This window comes from Lynx canadensis, chromosome A3, assembly GCF_007474595.2.
Source record: "Lynx canadensis isolate LIC74 chromosome A3, mLynCan4.pri.v2, whole genome shotgun sequence".
Classification (NCBI taxonomy): domain Eukaryota; kingdom Metazoa; phylum Chordata; class Mammalia; order Carnivora; family Felidae; genus Lynx; species Lynx canadensis.
In genome coordinates, this window is record NC_044305.1 from 9,908,397 (window position 1) to 9,932,172 (window position 23,776).

A 23,776-nucleotide genomic window follows, 5' to 3' on the forward strand; every position below is an offset into this window, starting at 1 on the left:
AATAATTAACAAACTTTTCTCTGAGTAAAATATATAGATTTATCATTTTATGTATTTATTTATTTATTTATTTTTAAATTTTTTTAACGTTTTATTTATTTTTGAGACAGGGAGAGACAGAGCATGAACAGGGGAGGGTCAGAGAGAGAGGGAGACACAGAATCCCAAACAGGCTCCAGGCTCTGAGCTGTCCGCACAGAGCCCGACGCGGGGCTTGAACCCACGGACCGCGAGATCATGACCTGAGCTGAAGTCGGCCGCCCAACCGACTGAGCCACCCAGGCGCCTCTCATTTTATGTTTTTAAAGATTTTATTGATTTTTTTTGGGGGGGGAGTCATATCTATACCCAACATGGGGCTCAAACCTACCGTGAGATCAAGAATCACGTGCTCCACTGACTGAGCCGCCCAGATGCCCGTAGATTTATCATTTTAAATAATAAAATGACTTAAGATAGGGGACCAACAATGATGTAATTTTCTATTTTTTTTTTTTAATTTTTTTTTTTCAACGTTTATTTATTTTTGGGACAGAGAGAGACAGAGCATGAATGGGGGAGGGGCAGAGAGAGAGGGAGACACAGAACCGGAAGCAGGCTCCAGGCTCTGAGCCATCAGCCCAGAGCCCGACGCGGGGCTCGAATTCACGGACCGCGAGATCGTGACCTGGCTGAAGTCGGACGCTTAACCGACTGCGCCACCCAGGCGCCCCATCTATTTTTTAAAATTACAATAGAAAACTGGGGCACCTGGCTAGCTCCATTGGGGGAGCATGTGACTCTTGATCTTGAGGTCATGAGTTTGAGCCCCACATTGGGGGTAGATATTACTTAAACAAAAAATAAATAAAAACTTTAAAAAATTAGAATAGAAAACTAACAACATAGCCTTTGAATCTTACCGTATACAAAACAATTCTGGTTTTTATTTTTTTTATTTATAGTCTTTCTTTATTTTAATGTTTATTTATTTTGAGAGAGAGAGAGAGAGAGTGCCAGCAGGGGAGGGGCAGAGAGAGAGAGAGGGAGACACAGTATCGGAAGCACGGAGCCTGACGTGGGGCTGGAACTCACAAGCTGTGAGATCATGACTTGAGCCGAGGTCGGACACTCAACTGAGCCACCCGGGCGCCCAGAGTCCTTCTTAATTTCTATTTACATTTGAGTGGATATTTCCTTTTAATGTTATATAATATATACATAACATTCATGCATATATAAATATACATATTTCTGTTTCTACAAAATGTAGATCCTATTTTTATCAGTTATCATTATATGATAATCACTTTCCTATATTGCTAAGAAGTTGTCTTCATGCTCATTTATAGAAGGTGCGTATGATTTTACTGAATATCAAATGTACCCAAGCTTATTTAATTATTGCCTCATTGTTGGACATTGAGGTTTCTTTTTATTTGGGGGTAAACCATAACAAAATACAGTCTTGGGGCACCTGAGTGGTTCAGTCGGTTAAGCGTCCAACTTTGGCTCAGGTCATGATCTCACTGTTTGTGAGTTTGAGCCCCACGTCGGGCTCTGTGCTGACGGCTCAGAGCCTGGATGGAGCCTGCTTTGGATTCTGTGTCTCCCTCTCTCTCTGCCTCTCCCTTGCTCCCACTCTGTCTCTCTCTCAAAAATAAAAACATTAAAAAAAATTTTTTAAGAAAATAATGTTGGGTGGGAGGGTAGGGAGGGTGGGTGATGGCTATTGAGGAGGGCACCTGTTGGGATGAGCACTGGGTGTTGTATGGAAACCAAATGACAATAAAATTCATAGTTAAAAAAGTAACAATAATACAAATAAAGAAAAAAAAAGAAAATAGTCTTTAAAAAATATAAAGGCTATAGAAATGCCTACAACAAGAGTAAAAATGCACATATTTGCATGTGATAAGAGCTGACAGCTGGGGCCACACAGGTTTCTATTTAATAAATAAGCATTGGGGCGCCTGGGTGGCTCAGTCGGTTAAGCGTCTGACTGCAGCTCAGGTCATGATCTCGCGGTTCGTGAGCTCGAGCCCCGCGTCGGGCCCTGTGCTGACGGCTCAGAGCCTGGAGCCTGTTTCCGTTTCTGTGTCTCCCTCTCTCTCTGACCCTCCCCCGTTCATGCTCTGTCTCTCTCTGTCTCAAAAATAAATAAACTTAAAAAAAAATTTTTTTATAAATAAATAAATAAATAAGCATTAATTCCCTGTATCTTCGGGCTTTTGAGTCACTCAATGGATAACTGCTCATTCTCTCTCCAAATAATGACAAATCTTACCAAACTTCACTGTAAGTTTAAACACCAACTTCAGATCTACAGGAAAATTTCTCTTGCCACATCACTTTTTGTTGTAATTTATGATAATAGTTATTGAGTACCTAGTATGGACTTTATATGTGTCATCTAATTCAGGGGTCAGCAGACTTTGTCTGTGAAGGGTCAGAGAGTAAATACTGTGAGTTTTGCAAGCCTTACAGTCTCTGTGGCAACTGTGTGATCTGCTGTCAGCGTGAAAGCAGGAGAAGGAGGTGTGTAAAGGAGGGGGTGGGCTCTGGGCCAGTAAGAGTCTATTTCTAGACGCTGAAACTTGGGTTTCATATAATTTTCATGTGTTAGGAAATATTATTCTTCTTTTGATTTTTTTTCCCATCCATGTAAAAAAAATTTTTTTCTTTAATGCTTATTTATTTTAGAGACAGAGCACAAGAGGGGGAGGGGCAGAGAGAGCCTGAGACAGACTCTGAAGCTGTCAGCACATAGCCCGATGCGGGGCTCGAACCCACGAACTATCAGACTGTGACCCGAGCCAAAGTCAGATACCCAACCGACTGAGCCACCCAGGAGCCTCTGCCTTGGCCTGTTCTAATCTAATGTTCTCAACAAAGCCATAAGTAGGAATTCTTTTGTAGCAGGGTGTGGAGACTGAGGCTCAGAAAGCTTAAAGGTCACACTGCCAGAGAGTGACAGGGCCAGGGTTTAAACCTGGCTCGCGGACAGCAAAGCTCATGCCTCTACAGAGCTGGGTGGTTCGAGAGCCATCACGTAACTTCTCTCAACCTTAGTCTTCTCATCTGTAAAATGGGAATCATGAAAATGCTAACTTGGCATCAAGATGCCGGGAGACTTTGATGTAACAAAGCATGTTCTTGGCAGTAGTAAGAGGTGAACAAAGGAAAACAGGTATTAATTATTATCTTGTGTTATAATTCCTTCTATACAGAAAGGTAGGTTAGAACAGTGGCTATAAGCGTGGACTGTGCAATTACAACAGCTTTAAATACTATTTCTACCAGGACCTTAAATAATATACGTAAGGTATCGCACCTTAGTTTCTTTTCTTTTTCTGTTTTGTTTTTGGGGGTTCTTCTCTTTTCTTTTCTTTTGATGTTTATTTATTTTTTGAGAGAGTGCGAGCGCAAGCAGGGGGAGGGGCAGAAAGAGAGGGAGACAGAGAATCCGAAGCGGGCTCCATCCAAGCTGTCACACAAAGGCTCACGTGGGGCTTGAACTCACCAACTGGGAGATCATGACCTGAGCTGAAGTCAGACGCTCCACTGACTGAGCTGCCCAGGTGCCTCCGTTGTTTTCTCATTTTTAATTGCTATTAAAGATAGTCAGTTGTTTAAAACAACAATAGTAATGATGCATTTGCACATGTTATGGCGTGGAAATAACTACATTTGTACCTTGGTTCCTATCTGTAAAATGGGTAACACCCATAGCGCCTACCCCAGACGTCATTAGGAGATTCAACTGGGTAAATACGTGTAAAGTGCTTAGAAGACCAGACGCAATCAGTTTGAATTAATTTCATTACTTTGAAAAGATCTTATTATATCTTCTCTTCCTGCATTTCAGTGAAGAGTCCACAATGGCAGGGTCTGCAGCCCTAACACAAGGTCAGGCACATAAACACGAGTTCCAAAAGTCGTCGCTACTGAATGAATGGATGAATGAATGAACGAACAGACGAGTAAAGGAGAAAACAAAATTGACTTTGGAATGAGCCAAAGTCAAAATTTGAGTAGTGGTTGTCTTGATATCTGGTACCAAACAAGCCATCTTTATTTCTCATAAAGTCGGTGATGGTCAAAATAGACGTTATCCTGTCCAGGTCACTAGTTGATGTCTGGTAAATGCTTACAGGTAGAGTTCCTAGTGTCCTCAAGAATCTTGTGGAGACTCAACTGGGCAGAAACATGTTTTCTGTGTTAGAACCTGAAGCAGCTGGACAGACGACCTCTTCGGGTGGTTCCCCTGGAACTGCAGGATGTCTCAGATCATTAGAATTTCCCCCCAAAAATGTTTTTTGTAAGATATAGAATTTCTGTTTGTTGTACAAACCAAAGGGACATTAAATCAAAAGAGTAGCATCTACCAACACCATCATTCCACTTAAAAATGGCCCCTGGGTGGCTCAGTGGGTTAAGCATCCAACTTCAGCTCAGGTCATGATCTCACAGTTCGTGGGTTCGAGCCCCACATCTGGCTCTGCACTCCCAGTGCAGCACCTGCTTGGGATTCCCTCTCTCCCCTTCCCTGCCCCTCCCCCTCTTGCGTGGCTGTGCTCTCTCTCTCTCTCTCTCTCTCAAACAAATAAACCTAAAAAAAAAAAAAAAAAAAAGAGCCTGGGTGGCTCAGTGGCCACCTGAGTGGCCAACATCGGCTCAGGTCATGATCTCACAGTTCCTGAGTTCAAGCCCCACATCAGGCTCTCTGCTGTCAGTGCAGAACCCACTTCATATCCTCTGTCTCCTCTCTCTCTCTGCCCCTTCACTGCTCACACACATACTCTCTGTCTCTCTTTCAGGAATAAATAAATATTATAAGTAAATAAAAAGAAAGAAAATATTTTTTAAAGTCGGTATTGTAATACCAAAAATGGGGGAAAAGACAATTTCAGGATAAACCGAATAAACAGAACTAGATATACTTTTTAAAGACCAAAGCAAAAATCTCAAAGCAAAAATACCAGCTCCACCTACCACCTCCTTGGCTCTGCGGCCTTGGGTTAAATCCCTTCCCTTCTCTTAGCCTCAGTTTACTCATCTGTGAAATAGGAAAAATACTACCCATAAACCCCGCCTTAAGAAGGCAGCTGTGAACATTCAGTTAAGACGTTGCTTGTGAGAAAGCACCTTCGCCTGGTATACATCAGGGTGTCCCCGTCTCAGCACTGCGGGCATTTGGGGTCGCGAGACTCTCTGTTGTGGGATGTTCTGTGGTTCAGCAGCACCCCTGGCCTCTGCCCACCAAGTGCCAATGGTGATCCCTCCTCCCTTTTCACACAACTGGGGAAACCAAACCTGCCGCCATTGCCGGTGTTCCCTGGGGGGGGTAGAACTGCGCCCCTGCTTTGAGAACCTCTGGTTTGCATGCCCCTCCCCCCATATCCCCCCCCCATTGAGAACCTCTGGTTTGCTTGACCCTCCCCCCATATCCCCCCCATTGAGAACCTCTGGTTTGCATGCCCCTCCCCCCATATCCCCCCCATTGAGAACCTCTGGTTTGCATGCCCCTCACCCTCACCTCCTCCCCAGTTGAGAACCTCTAGTTTCGATGCCCCTTCCCCCGTACCTCCCCCATTGAGAACCTCTGGTTTGTATGCCCCTCCCCCCATATCCTCCCCCATTGAGAACCTCTGGTTTGCATGCCCCTCCCCCCCTCCCCCGTTGAGAACCTATGTTACATGCCCCTCCCCGACACTGGTCCCAGTCCGGGTCTCACGCCCAGAACCACTGGTCCCGACCGCTCTCACGTTGGGCAGGAGGAAACCAGAGCCCCGAGCCTCGGCCTGTGGTCATATTGTGTCGGTTCCCTCGGGCGCCACACAAATGACCTCAAACTGGATGGTTTAAAGCAGCCGCAGTTTATTTTCTCACAGTTGTGGGGAACAGAAGTCCTAAATCAGGGTGGAGGTGGGGTGATGCTCCCTCCAAAGTCTCTGGGGGAGAATCCTTCCTGATCCTTCCAGCTCCCAGCACAGCCCTCCGACCGACGCGTCCATTTTCACGTGGACTTCGTCTCTGTATCTCTGACTTCACTCTCTCTCTCTCTTTTTTTTTTAAGATTTTGTTTTTAAGTGATCTCTACCCCCAGCAGGAGGCTCAAACTCATGACCCTGAGTTCAAGAGCGCAAGATCTACCAACTGAGCCAGCCAGGAGCCCCTGTCTTCTCTAAAGGGCCTCTGTCGTTCGATTCAGAGCCCATCCAGAGAAGCCAGGATCATCTCACCTAGAGATCCTCAACTTTACTATTGGTGCCCAAATCCTTCCTCCAAGGGATAAAAGGTCACACTCACAGGGGTTAGGACTTGGACCTGTCTTTTGGGGACCACAGTTCAACCCCCTACAGTTTTATAGCTTTTTGGTAGTAGGGCCAGAACTGAGGCTGAAGTGTTCCGACTCCTAGGATTTCCTTACCCATGCTAAACTTCAATTTCCTCATCTGTCACATGGGCCCAACGAAGGGACCCCCCTCATCGGGTGGCTGTGTTCGTGGCACCCAGGTTGGGATGACACTTTTACACACCGAAGTACTTTGCACAATGCCCGGCTTCTAGCAGGTGTTCCGGTTCCGGAACACCTGCTAGAAGCCGGGCATTGTGCAAAGTACTTCGGTGCATTGTGCAAAGTACTTCCTCTTTTATCACAAGCCGGTCATTTATCACAAGCCGGGCATTGTGCAAAGTACTTCCTCTTTTATCACTTCTGCCCGCGGATGGCGGTACACGGTGTGGAACCACGGTCCATCGTGGAAAGAGAACTGGTAATGACGGAAAGTGCCCCACGTGCTTCTCTCTTCGTTCCCTGTAGCCCAGCCAGAAAGATGGCATTTCTCTTGTTCCACAAGTAAACTCTAAACTGGGGCGCCGGATGGCTCAGGTCAGGATCTTGAGGTTCTTGAGTTCAAGCATCGGGCTCTGTGCTGACAGCTCAGGGCCTGGAGCCTGCTTTGGATTCTCTCTCTCTCTCTCTCTCTCTCTCTCTCCCTCTCCCTCCCTTCCCTCCCCCTCCCCCACTCACACTCTGTCTCTCTCTCATAAATAAACATTTAAAGAAATTAAAAATCAAACTCTAAACTCCTGACATCAGTGTTCAGCTACTTTTATTTTTTTTTTAATTTTTTTTTTCAACGTTTATTTATTTTTGAGACAGAGACAGAGCATGAACGGGGGAGGGTCAGAGAGAGGGAGACACAGAATCTGAAACAGGCTCCAGGCTCTGAGCCGTCAGCACAGAGCCCGACACGGGGCTCGAACTCACGGACCGTGAGATCGTGACCTGAGCCGAAGTCGGCCGCTTAACGGACTGAGCCACCCAGGCGCCCCATGTTCAGCTACTTTTAAACAGGCAGGACGGTCTTGGGAAGCATTTTAACCCAGAAGAAAATGTGTTCTGTGCAACTCTCACCTTCTGGAAACTTCTGACGGGGAGCGATTTACATACAAATTGATTCCATGCCCTTTTCTTTGTCAAGCTTAAGGCTCTTTAAACTTATCTCTTTCCATCTTCGGTAACCTCAATTGAGTTACTAGTTAAAATATACCCTGCTGGTCTCACAAATTTGACTCTCTGTAATTGGGTGTTGTCATTCCCGGGCATATTTTTGTAATGGAGCGGTCCTGCCTTGCAGGTTAGAGCCTCACCTTATCTCACTGGCGGCAGGAAGGTAATTGTCAAGACTGAAATACGAACACATGGGACAATGCAGCAGAGAGTCTGGGGACTTCTGAAGTGAACTGCCACCGTCCAGCGGTTTTCCTGGAACGATACTGTGGCTGAAGTTGTCGTGTACCCACCTGCTACTTCCCCTTTCTTTCCTCGCTAGCAGATAGAGAAATTTAATTCAGGCACCTGGAAGGGGATATTCAAGGAAAGTATGCTCCCACTACGTTTCCACCTGTCCATCGAGCCCTTCCGCCAGAGATAGTTCTAGAAGTGGGCATGTAACCTAGTTCTGGCCACAGAGATAAAAGGGGAAACCTGCTAGGGAGCTTTACAGAAAGGTTTTCCTCCTCTGTAAAGATGGGTGCTCAAGGATAGAGGCCTCCTGTCCTGCCTTTGACCCGATAGTGGGAGGAGGTGCTGGGGCAGCAGCAGCTATCCTGTGATCATGAGGACACCTGCACAGGGACTAAGCCAACAGGGCAGGTGATAGGCTAGAAGGCTGGAGAGGACTGGTTTCTAGATGGTACAGGTGATCTCCTGAACCAGTCCTCGAGCAGATTCTTGTTAAGTGAAGTGAAACATGGCCCTATTATTTGAGCCAAATTTAGACCATCCATTGGTACTTGTTGAAAACATCCTGATGCGGGGATATTCATAGTGTCTCCCTCTCTTGGCTCATTTAAACTTTAAGGCATCTTATTATAGAGCAGGCTTGAGGCATTCACATAACTGACTTCTGCACTGGTGGCCACAGTTCAGTCCATAGCAGGAACCAATTTCCTAATTTTCAAATTTTCCATAATTTTTTTGACTGTTTTCAAAGCAAATGGAGAGATGGTTTGTGTGGCTTCCAGGCAGACAATGCAGGAAAACTTGTTAAAAAGTAAACAAAAAACAAAGGTCAGGGTGCCTGGGTGTCTCAGTCCGTTGAGCAGCCGACCCCTGATTTCAGCTCAGGTCATGATCCCAGGGTCATGGGATCGAGCCCCACCTCGGGCTCCACGCTAAATACGGAGCCTACTTAAGATTCTCTCTCTTTCCCTCTGCTCCTCTCCCCCGTTTGCATGTTCTCTGTCTCCAGAAAAAAATAAAAGTAAAATAAATAAAAAATTTTTAAAGATCCTCTAAGCCATATCGATTTGGGTTCAAATTCCAGCTTTATCAGTTATTAGCTGTGTGACTTTGGGAAAGTTGCACAGCTTCTCTGAGCCTAAGTCTCCCCATCCACGAAACAGACATAAACTGTACCTGACCACGTCTCCTGGGTTATTGGGAGGAGTGAGGGAGCTAATATTTGTAAAGAACTTAGCAGTGGCTGGCAAATCATATACTCTTCATAGTCATGGTTCTTTAGGTTTTAAACATGAATACACTCAATCAGTAAAAATAGAGATTCAAGTTGTAGCTTAGGAAAAAAATAATCATCTGGCAAGGGAAAATAGAGAGCTGTATAAGTAATTCTTAGCTATTTTTATGATTCTTTCTTGAGAATGCAAAGGGAAGATTGCTTTTAGTATTCTTTTTACTGTGACTCTAGGTTTAAACGACACCCAGAGTTCCCCAAAAAGCTTAAAATTGCCTCTAATTCATTTCTGCTGAGCCAGCAAACATCACCGTATCACCCAGGTACCAGCTACAAATTCTTTCCTGGATATCTTTCATATAATGTGTACGTTAATCTTGGGACTGTTATCTTAGAATCTCAATGTGTTATTTGCAAATCATCTTGTTATCTCTCTTACAACTATTGAGCAAGCAGACCGTTGATATATTCGTGACCTTCCGAAATTCAATCAAGGAATTATTGCATAAAGAAAGAAAAATGTGCTTCCCCCAGGCTGGTGAAAGTTGGCCATTCAGGCTTGTTTAGCTGAAAACATCTTCAGTGTCATTGTCCCTTTTCTAAAATTTGCCACAATTTTCCAGCTGTTTGTGAAGGACTATACAGAGGCTATTTTTTCTTACGTTTTGCCTTTTGGACTTTGATTACGTGGCATTGCCAGTAGAAACCACCTTCCTTTTTTTTTTTTTTAATTTTTTAAAATGTTTATTTATTTTTGAGAGAGGGAAAGAGCACACGTGGGCGGGGGAGGGGGGGGGTGGGGGCACAGAAGATCCGAAGTGGGCTCTACACTGACAACAGAGCCCAGCGTGGGGCTCCAGCTCACGAACCATGAGATCGTGGACTGAGCCAAAGTCAGATGCTTAACTGACTGAGCCTCCCAGGCACCCAGGATGCTATCTTCCTTAAATGGAGCATCAAGCACTTGGCCTGTCCTACCTGCTCTTGACTCCTCCACTGTGCAACTTTTGGTCTGTGCTTCACCTCTCTGTGCTTCAGTTTGTCACGTGTAAACTGAGGGTTCTGATAGCCACCACATGCAGGCATATGGGAGCATCAAATGATTTAATCAGCACGGAAGGTATTTATTTTTTTATTTTTTATTTTATTTTTTTTTTTAAACGTTTTTTATTTATTTTTGGGACAGAGCGAGACAGAGCATGAACGGGGGAGGGGCAGAGAGAGAGGGAGACACAGAATCGGAAACAGGCTCCAGGCTCTGGGCCATCAGCCCAGAGCCCGACGCGGGGCTCGAATCCATGGACCGTGAGATCGTGACCTGGCTGAAGTCGGAGGCTCAACCGACTGCGCCACCCAGGCGCCCCAACACGGAAGGTATTTAATAGAGTTCCCGGCACAGGGTAAACACTTGCATCACATGAACGTTTAACTTCCGGAAAAATCCAACCGCAGGAGCTGGGAAAAGTCAAGACAGAGAATAAAGTTACAGTGCACGTGATGCCCTGACGTGACCCTGGAGGAAGAGCCTCTGACTGTGCTGTTTCTTCCAGCAGCCTCGGTTCCAGGCGTCAGTGGCTCGCCTCCAGCCCAGGTGTTTAAAGATGCACCCTGACGGTATCCAGTAACCATGGGGATGTGCTGCTACTTTCTAGAGATGCCACTGACCAGGGCAGAGAGCACAGTGTATTAAACTTGGGCAGACTGGGGCGCCTGGGTGGCTCCGTCAGTTAAGCGGCCGACTTCGGCTCAGGTCATGAACCCACGATTCGTGGGTTCGAGCCCGGCGTCAGGCTCTGTGCTGACAGCTCAGAGCCTGGAGCCTGCTTCAGATTCTGTGTCTCCCTCTCTCTCTGCCCCTCCCCCACTCACACTCTGTCTCTGTCTCTCTCTGTCTCTCTCACTCTCTCTCTCTCTCTCAAAAGTAAATAAACATTAAAAAAGAAAAAGAAGACCTTGATGGGAAAAATGGACAAAGTGCCACGTGACGAACTAGTACGAAACAGGACACATGTAATTTATTAAGCATCGTTTCTATCATGCGTCACCGCTCACCAGAGTTATTTTATCTGAAGCTGATACAAAGAAACTAAATGGAATAGGTCCCCCTGCATTTCATACTGCAAATGTCCACGTCCTTCCCAAGTGCTCAGTGTGCATTGCAAGTATGACTCGAAAGAACGCATAAAAGGCCCTGAATGAGCGCTGGCTTTCTCCTCTGTAACTGGGGAACAGCAATAATAATTCCTATCTCGCCAGAGTTTTGCAAAGAAGACATGTGCAGATAGTCTTTAGGCAAGCCCTTTTCAAATGTAAATCACGACGTCATTTGTGTTATCAGTAGACCTTAAGAGACCTTCAGACCCCATGTCGTCCAGGAGAAATATAATGTGAACCACATGTGTAATTTTAAACTTTCTATAGGTAAAAAGAAACAGGTCTCTTTTAAATAGGTAAAAAGAAACAGGTGAGGTTAATTTTAGTAATATATGTTATTTAACCCAATATAGCTAAAATGTCGTCTTAGCATGTGACCAATACAAAAAATTATTTTAAAGAATTTTGCAATGTCTATTTACTTTTGAGAGAGAGAGCACAAGCAGGGGAGGGGCAGAGAAAGAGAAACACACAGAATCTGAGCAGTCAGCACAGAGCCCGATGAAGGGCTCGAACCCACAGACCGTGAGATCATGACCTGAGTTGAAGTCGGACGCTTAACCGACTGAGCCACCCAGGCGCCCCCAATACAAACAATTGTTAATTCGATATTTTACATTCTTTTTTTTTTTTAACGTTTTATTTATTTTTGAGACAGGGAGAGACAGAGCATGAACTGGGGAGGGTCAGAGAGAGGGAGACACAGAATCTGAAACAGGCTCCAGGCTCTGAGCTGTCAGCACAGAGCCCGATGCAGGGCTTGAACTCACGGACTTCGAGATCATGACCTGAGCCGAAGTCGGACGCTTAACCGACTGAGCCACCCAGGCGCCCCTTACATTCTTTTCTTTATTCATACTTCTTTGAAATCTGATGGATGCTTTACATGCACGGCATATCTTGATCCAGACCAGCCACATTTCAAGTGCTGCCATGGCACGTGTTGTTAACAGTTACCACACTGGACAGACAACTTGAGAGAGAACCTGGAAGAAGGACTTTCAGCTCCTTCCCCTTCCATTAAAAAAATATTTTTTTTTTTACCAAAAATAAAAATGGAAGAAAAAAAAAAAGATCTCCTTAGGGGCGCCTGGGTGGCTCAGTCGGTTAAGCGTCCGACTTCGACTCAGGTCACGATCTCACGGTTTGTGGGTTCAAGCCTGACGTCAGGCTCTGTGCTGACAGCTCAGAGCCTGGAGCCTGCTTTGGATTCTGTGTCTCCCTCTCTCTCTCCCCCTTCCCCACTTGCTCGCGCGCACTCGCTCGCTCTCTCTCTCTCTGTAAAAAATAAATAAACATTAAAAAATGGTTTTAAGTAAAAAAGATTTTTTTTAATTTTTAAAAATTTTAAAATATTTGAGAGAGAGGAAAGAGAGAGAGAGTATGCGTACAGGGGAGGGGCAGAGAGAGAACCCCACGAGGGGTTCAGTCCCACAGACCGGGAGATCATGACCTGAGCAGAAATCAAGAGTCAGATGCTTAACCGACTGAGCTGCCCAGGAGCCCCTAAAGGTTTTTTTAACTAAAGATTTGCAGTTGCTCAGTAGGTCCTGCCAATACATGGTACAAAACCTCAGCAGATACAAAATTCCATACAGTATAAAGTAAACCGGGCTCCTTACTCTGTCTTCCAGAAACTGAGTTTCCATCCCCAGAAGCAGCCATAGTTAGCAGATTCTCAGATTCTCCTGTCTCCTGCCAGAGACGTTCTAAACAAAAGCATAGATGTGCATACAAGTATAGACAAACATACTAGATTAGATATCCACGCGTACATGTGCATACTGTTTTTTACTCTTTTCCGCACAAATGTGAACATGCTCTACAGACTATATTATACCTTGATTTTTTTTTTGTTAGGTCTTAGCTGTGTTACATTGGTCAAGTTACTAAACTTCTCTGTGCCTCAGTTTCCTCATCTGTGAGTGGGAGTGACAGTACTAAAATACCTATGTTATGGGTTACTGTAACATATGGGGTTTTTTTCTTAATAAATGTTTATCTTTGAGAGAGAGAAAGAGACAAAGCCCGAGCAGGGGAGGGGCAGAGAGAGAGGGAGACACAGAATCCGAAGCAGGTTCCAGGCTCTGGGCAGACAGCACAGAGCCCAACGCGGGGCTCGAACCCACGAACTGTGAGATCATGAACCCGAGCCAAAGTCGGACGCCCAACCCACTGAGCCACCCAGGCGCTCCTACCTATGTTATATGTGTTAACTAACTGAAATTTAAATAAAAACTTAGAAAAAATAAAATTCCTACTCCAGAGGGTTGTTGAGAAGATTAAATGAGTTAAGCGCATTAAGACTTAGAACAACGCCTGGCACATTCAATACGTTAGACTTCTTTTTCCAGTGGCTACAAATTATCCCGTTGCATGGCTCGACTGTAATTGATGGAAACAGTCCCCTGTAATGGACATTTAGTTTGCTTTTCTTCCCCCAATCTTTGCTCTCCCAGGAATGCCTTAATGACTAGCTTCATGCATAGGTCATGTTGACCATGTGCAAGTAAACTAGAGAATAACCGCAGGATAGGAATTTCTTGGTCGGAGGGCATGTGCCTGTTTAATGTGGGTTTCACTGCCAAGTTATCCTCCCAGGAGACCTTGCCAGTTGACAGTCCAGCTGGCTGCATGGGAGGTGTGCCCGCTTCCCAGAGTCTCAGGCTCATGGGACGCGTCAACCCTGGTCCCTCCTCTGCCCGCTGAAGACACGGGAAATGTTCCAACACGGTGGTTTCTATTTGTCCTTCTCGCGCTGCGGTGAGGCTGGGGTCTTCCTGTGTCTAAGGGTTACTTGCATTTCCCTTTCTTGGAAAGACACTCTGCTCATTTTTCTATTGGATTGTTAGACTAAGCCTTTTTAAATCCCTGTCTCTCTCACTGATCCCTCCCGGGTTTCTCCCTACCCACCACCTGCATGCCTTTCCCCCGCCATCCCTCCCTGGCAGTAATCCAGACTTCCTTTCTGCCGTCTTGAGGTGTGATTTCAATGGCATATTGTGATGTTTTCACCCAGGAGTAGCACACGTCTTTGGCCAGATCGTGTCTCCGGGGCAGAAATGGGCTTCCGTGTATTCCAAGAATGACTGACACTGGGAGTATATAAGGCAGGCATTTGATGAGTACTTCTCAAGTGTATTTTTTTAAAAAGAAAATTAGTTGGCTCACAGCTGTAGAAAAAAGAACATCACTTTCCCAACATTTCTTTTTTCAAATAATTAAAATTATCCCATTTACTCCATCATTGAAAGTACCACACTATTAACCATTAGTAGTAGTAGTAAATTGTTGAAGTCGACTATTAAAACCATTGACTTTTAACTGCCCGGCTAGCTCAGTCGGTAGAGCATGAGACTCTTAAAACCATTGACTTTTATTGTTAAATTATTAAAATCCAAGGACTTTAAAAGCAAAAATAGTTTCTCCCCCAAGAGGACTACTTTTCTTCTTTTTTTAAAACATGTTTATTTATTTTTGAGAGAGAGGGGAGGGGCACATAGAGACAGTGAGAGAATCCCAAGCAGGCTCCACACTGTCAGTGTAGAGTTAACTCAGGGCTTGATCCTGTAAACTGACAGATCATGACCTGAGCCAAAACCAAGAGTCGGACGCTGAATTGACTGAGCCACCCAGGTGCCCCCAAAGAGGACTATTTTAAATAGTTTGTTAAACACCTTTAAATATTTTACCTATGATTATACAAACATACACTAAAAATTGTAGGGATGGGGCACGTGGGTGGCTCGGTTGGTTGAGCGTCTGACTCTTGATTTCAGTTCAGGTCATGATCCCAGGGTCATGGGTTCAAGCCCTGCGTCGAGCTCCATGCTGAGTGTGGAGTCTGGTTAGGATTCTCTCTCTCTCTCTCTCTCTCTCTCTCTCCTCTCTCTCTCTGTCTCTCTCAAATTAAAAAAAAAAAGCGTAGGGGCGGACTTGTGTGTATACATACATAAAGACAGAAACACACATGGTTTGGGGAGTTGTTAGCAAAAATCAGATCCTACATTTTGTTTTTCCAAATTGTAATTCTTTTATTTCGATCATTTCTTGAGCAAATATTTACTGAGTACCTACTATGTGCACCGTATTTTTTGTTTGATTGCGTGTTTATTTTTTGTGCTTGTTTTTTAGCAAGTGATTTCCATGATCAAGAACGTTTGTGTCACAACGAGATAGTTGCAGAATCTTGAGTTTGGAATAAATTTCCAGATTTCTTTCCCCCGTCTCCAAACAGAACATCCCACACATCTAAGTCAGTCTACCATCTATTGGAATTTAAAAGGCCCTCCGGTGAAAGACTTCACTGCAATCTTCAGCGCCTCTCCTAGAGTTTGCTTACCTCTGTGTTCTTTGGAGGAAACGATCCATATAAAAGATAATAAATGATACAGCAAAGAGCTCATAGCGTGCACCTGTGTCAAGGAAATAAAACATGGTAACATATTAAATTTAAGAGAGATATTCAAATCAGAGTCTGGGTCCCAATCACGGTTAATCTACTTTTCCAGATGTGTAGCTTTGGTATAGAAGACATTTAGCCCCTCTAAGCCTTCGTTTTCAAAAGAGTTCTAAAAGCCAGTGTAATAAGAAAAATAAATATGATAAAAATTTAACCTTGAACATCCTTTCTATTATCATAGGATAGGAGGGAGGGGCCACCAAAGCTCTGCCCTGGAATAATGCACATGATTGCTCATATAATTCAAATAATTCTTCTTTTTCCTCTTTTCTCCCCACACACATATACAGGATTCAGGGAGGCTAATTGCACCTAGAGGTGACTGCACTCTGATAGTAACTATTTCATATGTTTTTTCTGATCATTAAATATATAACTCAGAGCACCTGGGTGGCTCAGTTGGTTAAGCGTCTCTTGATTTTAGCTCAGGTCATGATCTCCTGTTTCCTGCAATCGAGCCCCACGTAGGGCTGTGCACCGACAGCTTGGAGCCTGCTTGGGATTCTCTCTCTCCGCCCCTCCCCCACTCACATGTGTCCTCCCTCTCTTTCAAAATAAATAAACTTTAAAATATACATATCATGTAAGGCAACTAGTTCAGTGCCTAGCACGCAGTAGACATCCTACAAATGTTGGCTCTGATCTTTACCACCACAACTACCCTACTAGAAGAAAATTTTCTTTCTTTTCAGCCAGATTTCACGTTTTGTTCTGCCCCAGTCATCCCAGCCCACTTCCAGCAAAACTGCAGACCTGAAATTCTCTCCTCTTCCCCTGAGCAGTTTCCTCGCACAGTCGATGGCACATCACAAGCCATCGGTAACCACTTGTTGAATGAATTACAAAACCTGCCATTTTATTTATTTATTTTCTTAAACATTTATTTATTTTTGAGACAGAGAGAGCATGAACAGGGGAGGGTCAGGGAGAGAGGGAGACACAGAATCTGAAACAGGCTCCAGGCTCTGAGCCGTCAGCACAGAGCCCGATGCGGGGCTCGAACCCACGGACCGTGAGATCGTGACCTGAGCCGAACTCGGACGCTTAACCGACTGCGCCACCCAGGCTCCCCAAAACCTGCAATTTTAAAAGGATAAGGGCACGGGGCGCCTGGGTGGCGCAGTTGGTTAAGCGTCCGACTTCGGCCAGGTCACGATCTCACGGTCCGTGAGTTCGAGCCCCCCGTCGGGCTCTGGGCTGATGGCTCAGAGCCTGGAGCCTGCTTCCGATTCTGTGTCTCCCTCTCTCACTGACCCTCCCCCATTCATGCTCTGTCTCTCTCTGTCCCAAAAATAAAATAAACGTTGAAAAAAAAAAATTTTAAAGGATAAGGGCAGGAGCGCTTGGGTGGCTGCCTTGGTTACGCCTCAACTTCAGCTCAGGTCATGATCCGTGGGTTGTTGGGTTCCAGCCCAGCACTGGTTCTGCACTGACAGCTCAGAGCCTGGAGCCCGTTTGGATTCTGTGTGCGTCTCTCTCCTCTCATCTCTCTCCTCTCTCTGCTTCTTGCCCGCTTGTGCTCTCTCTCAAAAATGAATAAATAGCCTTTCGGCCGGAACTGTCATCTTCCAGTGATTGGCCAAAACGACCAACACAAGGGAAAGAGGAGAGGTACTCGCTATATGTTCTCTGGGCCTTTTAGAAAACATGGAGTTGTTCCTTTGGCAACATACATGCGAATCTACAAGAAAGGTGATATTGTGGACATCAAGGGAATGGGCACTGTTCCAAAAAGAATGCCCCACAAATGTCACCATGGCAAAACCAGAAGAGTCTACAGTGTCACCCAGCGTGCTGTTGGCATTGTTGGAAACAGACACGTGAAGGGCAAGATTCTTGCTAAGAGAACTAATGTACGTGTTGAGCACATTAAGCACTCCACGAGCCGGGATAGCTTCCTGAAGCGTGTGAAGGAAAATGGTTAGAAAAAGAAGGAAGCCAAGGAGAAAGGTACTTGGGTTCAACCAAAGCGCCAGCCTGCCCACCCAGAGAAGCACACTTTGTGAGAACCAATGGAAAGGAGCCTGAGCTGTTGGACCCCATTCCCTATGAATTCACGGCATGATAAATGTAAAAAAAAAATGAAAGACTTCAAGACTGTAAAAAACTAAAAAATAAATAAAGGGGATGTGGGCAAAAATAAAGGGTAGAGATTATCCGATAGGACACCTGCCCATTACTGTCAAGATCAAAAAAAAAAAAAAGTCTGATATCCAATAAGTGTGTAAATTGGCTTTAGGAGCCCCTGGGTGCTCAGTTGCTTGAGTGTCTGAGTTAGCTCAGGTCATGATCTCATGATTCATGAGTTTAAGCCCCCACGTTGGGCTCACTGCTCTCAGTGCAGGGCCCACTTTGGATCCTCTGTCCCCCTGCCCTCTGCCCCTCCCCCACTCGCTCTCTGTCTCCTCGAAAATAAACAAGAAATTCAATAAAAAATTTACAAATAAAGAAATTGGCTTTAGCTTTTCAGAAAGGCCGTACACTCTTTCATTTCTTCTATAACTATTTCTTATATTCCTACCTTGTGCCAAGTTTACAGTGGTAAACAAGACAGACAAGAGCTTTCATGGACCTGTGGGGAGAAAGCAATAAAGAAATACGATCAAGAAGATGCCTTCAGGGGTGCCTGGGTGGCCCAGTTGGTAGAGCGTGTGACTCTTGATGATCTTGGGACTGTAGGTTCAAGCCCCACCTTGGGGGTAGAGATTACTTAAAAGTAAGATCTTTTTTTTAATTTTTAATGGTTTTTTAAAATTTATTTTTGAGAGAGATAGAGTGCGAGTGGGGGAGGGGCAGAGGGAGAGGGAGACACAGAATCTGAAGCAGCTCCAGGCTCTGAGCCGTCAGCACAGAGCCCGACGCAGGGCTCGAACCCACAAACCGTGAGATCATGACCTGAGCCAAAGTCGACACTCAACCGATTGGGCCACAAATAAACTCTTAAAAAAACAAAGATGCTTTCAGATTTCAATGTTCTGTGAAGGAAATAAACAGAGATAGGACAGAGAGTGACTCCAGACCTACACAGAGATTCGGGAAAGGCCTGCCAGGAGAGGACATTTGCACTGAGGTGTAGGGTGATAACTTAAATGTCAGTGTCCAACAAGGCCAAAAATAAAAATGTGTAAAGGTTTACACATGGTACTGTGTAAACTGAACAGCTTCATTTTCATTCTCCCCTTTAAAGAAGAAGCATGGCCAAGCATTTAAAAGTCTATACCATCTTCTAGAAAAAGTACGAACAGGGGGGCCCTTATAAACTCTTATTTGGTGGGGGGTATTATACAACCCTTTGGAGAACATTAGACACCTAAAGTTGAAGGTGCGGGTTCCCTACAACGCAACACTTCCATGTCAAGGTACATTCATTATTTTTTAAGGATTTTATTTTTTTAAGTAATCTCTACACCCAGAGTAGGGCTTGAACTTACAACCCTGAGATCAAGAGTCACACAATCTACCTACAGCCAGGAGGTGGCTTCAGTTATATTTTTTGGATGAACCCTTAAAAGATCTCTTCTTAGGGAAGTAAGGAAAGGTTCTTTCAATTCAAATTTGAACCAGAAGACAAAAGTAATTAATTAACTCTACAATATTCGTAGAATACATATACGTGCCAGGAACTATTCAAGCCTCCAAGGAAAACCCACGGTGAAGGAAACCATCAAAGACCAGGCCCTCATGGACATAATGGGAAAAATCACACAAGAAACAAATAAAAAGCTTTACCCTCACTGTACTCTTAATATATACCCAGTTTGTGATCCTGGTTTTATGCAAGAGGAAACTGAGTCTCAAGGAAATTGTCATTTGCCCACAGCGAGCCAGCTAGAAAGATGGAGAACATACTAGCCCAAGACCTTGGCGCCTGAACTCCACTTGGGTCAGTGTCTACCTTCCCCAGTGGAGCCTATGAGGAAGGCGGGTGTGAATTTTTCCTTTCCTTTCCTTTCCTTTTCCTTTCCTTCCTTTCCTTTCCTGGGCACCCATTGCCTGGCTCATAAAGAGTTGTGTGGTTTTAAGATAAGAGCAGGTCGTGTACCATATTGGAGAACTATCGGGAAATAAAGCCTGCTTAAGAGACTGGGAATGGAGACAGATTTCAGAATTATTTACTCAGGTGTGGGAGTCAAGTCTAAAGAGATAAGAAAGGGGGCGCCTGGCTGGCTCAGTTGGGAGATACATGTGACTCTTGATCTCAGGGCCGTGAGTTCAAGCCCCACGTTGGGTGTGGAGCCTACTAAAAAAAAAGAAAAGAAAGAAAAAAACAAAGAGAAAAGAAGAAGGACATTCCTTTCTCCGAGCCATGCACCGCCCTGATCACTTCCACCTGACTTCTCCCCCTTTCTTCCTTGAAGAGAACCCCTAGCCAGTCCCTGACAGCAAAAGTGTGACCCAGATGCTCTCAACCACTGAGACAAGGATGTAAGACGAGACCCTGGCAAGTGCCTTCCATAAGGGGGCAGTAGGAAGAGAAGTGAAGTCAGGCAGAGGAGAATCAAAATCAGGTGTCCCTGTTTAATTTTATTCTCCACTGATGAGGAAGTCCTGCTTTGAGATACAGCAGCCCACAGAATGGGTGAGGAAACCCCTGCATCTTCCTGCCCAGGGGCCAACCCTCCTGCTTCTAGAACAGAATGGCTCCTCATAGGGACGCTCCCCTGAATTTGTCTTTTGACACATTTTTCTTCTAACAGGAAAGTTACAAAATATACTAAAGTAGAAAAAAATATCACACAAACGAACATCCCCGCAACCCTTCACCCGTAGTCAACAATCTTAACGATTCACATTCGCTTTAGGATATTCCCATCTTTAAAAATGCCAGCGCCAGGGATTTCCTTTTATTTTAATTGTTTCTTTGCATTACCGTGTGTCTCTTTTACTAAATTCCTAAGTGAAATGTTAGCTTATTTATTTTCAACCTTTCCTTTCCTAAAGAAACGTATTTTCCTTGTATCACGGCAAGCGTATCCCACATTTTTTTCAAAGCAGCTCCTGTTTATATACATTTATGCATAACTGTGCCCACGAGATGCTTTCAATATCAGGGTCATTTTACGTTTTTTCCTTTCTTTCTTGATTTCTGCCAACTTCTCCCCCCTCCCTATATACTCTTCCTTCTCCCCCCATAGCCCCTGTGCAGGATCTGTCTTCATAGTTAAGCTCATATCGTCGTATGTTTCTATCCAGGTTCCAGTAATCCTAGTTTATCACCCCCTTGCTTTACCAAAGCAGGGTATTGTGCATTTTACTCTTGTCATTCAACAGTACTTAGTGGCAATTCCTTTAATACAATGCTTACAGTTTCATTTCACTGTACATGTCTGTATAATATTCCATGAATGTGCCAGTAGTTATCATTTTTGTTTTCACTTTTTTGCTACCATTAACAATGCTCCAGTACCCATCTTTTTTTTAAGCATGTTTAAAAACATTTTTTTAATGTTTATTTATTTCTGAAAGAGAGAGAAATGGAGTGCAGTCAGGGAAGAGGCAGAGAGAGAGGGAGACACAGAATCCGAAGCAGGCTCCAGGCTGCGAGCTGTCCACACAGAGCCGATGTGGGGCTCGAACCCATGCACCACAAGATCATGACCTGAGCCGAAGTCGGGCGCTTAACCGACTGAGCCACCCAGGCACCCTTAAAGTACACTTCTTTGAAAATTAAAAAAACAAAATCTCAGGTGTTCTAGGAGCAGAAAGTTGCCGACAGTGGCCGCTGTGACATTTGGGCATCCGTATAATACAGCAAGGGGGTCAGCTTAGAAAGGGCCAGGGTCCCTCCCTGATGATCAAATCCTCTCAGTCCCAGCAATTCATTCACCTGTAGGATCACCCAGCACAAACCAATCAAGTACCTGCAAGGTGGGGCCCCTGACCTAGGCACTGTGACTTAATGGTGAAGAGTGTGCAGAAGGTTCCAGCTCTCAGGGCGCTGCTGTTCTGGTGGACAGAAGCAGACAATAAACAGGCAGGTAAAGGACATAAGCTCCGTGCATTGAAGAGGGCTGGGGTGGCCGCACGCTGGGGGTCTCTCTGAACACACATCCACCCTGAGCTGTGACTTGTTCAAGTTCAACAATCGCAATGAATCTCGTGATACTAAGTTTGTATGTATTGCAATGCGTTCGTAGTTGCTTCCGATCTTTGACTCAAGTGAGGGCCTTTTTGTAATCAGTATAGTTTTTAGACCTTCAGGGTCTGCTCCTGGAGATCGGAAGCAAAGTCTGAGGAATCCCCATTTTTTGAAAACATACGGGGTAATTCGATGAACAGTCAGGTTGGGGAGTGACTTTATTAGAGGACGCTCAGGAAGCACGTGTGACCTGCAGACATTCAGTGAAAAGACAAAGGAGGAAGGTGAGTGGAGATTTGAATTGAAAGGAGGGCTCCGAGAACTTTCTCACCACCGCCCCCCCCCCTCCAGAAAGTCATGCCTTTCAAACTCTTAAACAGCAAAGGGACAAATCCCCCAGGGACCCCTCACCCCCCATCCTCAGGAAACCTCCTAGGACCACTTCTTGGGCTTGACTCATTTGATGTGCACTAGATATGTAAAAACAACAGCGGTGGGCTGCCGGAAATCCAGCATAAAGAAAAATCTAGAATTGCAAATGTAAAACTGCCCACCCTCTGACAAAGATTATGCGGATGGAACTGAAGGCGACAACAGGAGCAGAAATGACCCGATACTGGCATATGTGTGAAGTAAAAAGTGCCAGGGTTCCCGGCACGACCCCCCCCCCCACCTCCATGAGGATTCTGGGAATTAACCATACCTACCTCAGATTAAAAATAAGACCGTTGTCATGTCAAGCTCTGAGCAACCCTGGGTGCTCAGTTAGGGCTTGACCCTCGATCCTCTGGTTTCTGGTTGCTCCCTCCCCCCCAGGCAAATTCCTCCAGCGTTGCCTGCGCCCCCGAGAGATCCAGAAATCCCCCTGGTTACCGTGTCCATTCCTGGGTGCTCAGCGAGTGGGCTCACCCGGGTGGCTGTAACTTTACTCCGACAACTTGGGAAAACAAACAGAGCCGTTCTGACCTTTTAGATTTCTCCTGCTTCCGCACACCCTCCCGAGCCTGCACGCTTGTGGTGACCTGCACTAACTGTGAGAAGCTTCCAGACGCACGCGTGCCACCGCGGCACGGTCTATGGTTTTTCCTTTTACCTCCTTCAGGTGCCAGCTTTGCTGACGGCCAACGCTGTAAGCGCTGTGTGCTTCCCTTTGTAAGCACTTACCTGGTCTTCTCCCGCCAACGAGCTTAATCTCACTCTTCCTGAACCTTTCAGGCCATTTGAGGATGGCCCCAGCTGCTTCAAGGCTGAGTTGTGAAAAACAACCCCAACACGGTCCCCGGTTTCTTCTGTTTACACAACTGCGTGAGGGGCTGGGGAGCCAAGTGTTGGAAAGCCATTTCATGTAAATGTCCTCATTAAAATATATGCATATGGATTTGAATATGCATGTTGTCGCATATGAAACGTGTGTGTTGTTATGAATTAAAATACATATGTAAATAGCTATTAAAATATGTACACATAGGCACCTAAGAACAAAGGATTTGCTTCAAGCGGCCCGTTGGGGTAACATGGAACCTTCCCGAGTGTCGGCCCCGAGTAGCCCCATTTGAAACACTGGGGTATTTATTTTTGCTGGTCCTGAAGGATACGGGCACTTTATCAAAAACTGTGGACAAGGGTGATATAAAGTCCCAGCTTTAGCACTGAGGTACATTCTCTCCCAGCCTGTTCCTCACTGACCCGCACGAACCACATCATGCTGGTATCCTGTCTCCCCATGTCCACAAGCTGTGCTTAAATGGCTCTGGTAGAAAATTCCAAAATGGTTTTTTTGGGGGGGGGGGGGGAAGGGGGGGGGGGGGGGGGGGGGAGGAAAGAGGCATGACTCATTAAAAAGTAAATGCAGTATTTTTATTCTATCATTTATAATCTGCCCTCACCCCCCCTCCCACCCCCACCTCTCCATAGAACCCTTCCCCCCCACCCCCACCCCCCACCATCCACCTTCCCAAGGCCCTTCACACTTTGTACCTGGGATGAAGCGGGGAGGGGAATTTACAGCCCTCAGTGAAAATGTTCAGGGTCAAATTATATACTCTTCTGGTAAAGAGCAGGCACGGGGAGTGGGGGAGTGTGGTCTTAACAATTCCGAGGCAGGCTTTAGTCCTGGCC

General features: G+C 45.3%; 1 pseudogene; it reads left to right on the forward strand.

Annotated features, from left to right (window-relative positions):
* The first annotated feature begins 13,673 nt into the window (after positions 1-13,673).
* Positions 13,674-17,661, forward strand: LOC115509829 (annotated as a pseudogene).
* Positions 17,662-23,776: the final 6,115 nt, after the last annotated feature.